This window comes from Bison bison, unplaced genomic scaffold, assembly GCF_000754665.1.
Source record: "Bison bison bison isolate TAMUID 2011002044 unplaced genomic scaffold, Bison_UMD1.0 scf7180017864265, whole genome shotgun sequence".
NCBI lineage: Eukaryota > Metazoa > Chordata > Mammalia > Artiodactyla > Bovidae > Bison > Bison bison.
The window spans coordinates 1,666,638-1,667,440 of record NW_011494837.1 but is presented as its reverse complement, the minus strand read 5'-3'; the positions used below and the strand labels follow the sequence as shown (position 1 = coordinate 1,667,440).

Below are 803 nucleotides of genomic sequence, written 5' to 3'. Positions count from 1 at the left end.
GATTTCCTTTAGGATGGACTAATTGGATCTCCTTGCAGTCCAAGGGACTCTCAAGAGTCTTCTCCAACACCACAGTTCAAAAGCATCAGTTCTTCAGTGTCCAGCTTTCTTTAGAGTCCAACTCTCACATCCATACATGATTACTGAAAAAACCATAGCTTTGACTAGATGGACCTTTGTTGGCAAAGTAATGTCTCTGCTTTTTAATATGCTGTCTAGGTTGATCATTGCTTTTCTTCCAGGGAGCAAGCGTCTTTTAATTTCATGGCTGCAGTCCCCATCTACAGTGATTTTGGAGCCCCCCAAAATAAAATCTCTCACTGTTTTCATTGTTTCCCCATATATTTGCCATGAAGTGATTGGACTGGATGCCATGATCTTAGTTTTTGGAATATTGATTTTTAAGCCAACTTTTTCTCTTTCCTCTTTCATTTTCATCAAGAAAGTAATGTAGGGGCGGTCCTAATATGGCGGAGGAATAGGACAGGGAGACCACTTTCTCCCCCAACAGAGCTAGAAGAAATAATTTCACAATTTGTATGGAAATACAAAAAGCCTCAAATAGCCAAAGCAATCTTGAGAAAGAAGAATGGAACTGGAGGAATCAACCTGCCTGACTTCAGGCTCTACTACAAAGCCACATTCAGCAAGACAGGATAGCACTGGCACAAAGACAGAAATATAGATTAGTGGAACAAAATAGAAAGCCCAGAGATAAATCCACGCACCTATGGACACCTTATCTTTGACAAAGGAGGCAAGAATATACAATAGAGAAAAGACAATCTCTTTAACAAGTGGTG

General features: G+C 40.1%; 1 protein-coding gene across 1 annotated transcript in view; it reads left to right on the top strand.

Annotated features, from left to right (window-relative positions):
- LOC104994750 (tubulin alpha-1A chain-like) overlaps window positions 1-803 on the top strand; it is a 40,625-nt gene that overhangs the window by 36,880 nt on the left and 2,942 nt on the right. The window lies entirely within an intron of this gene.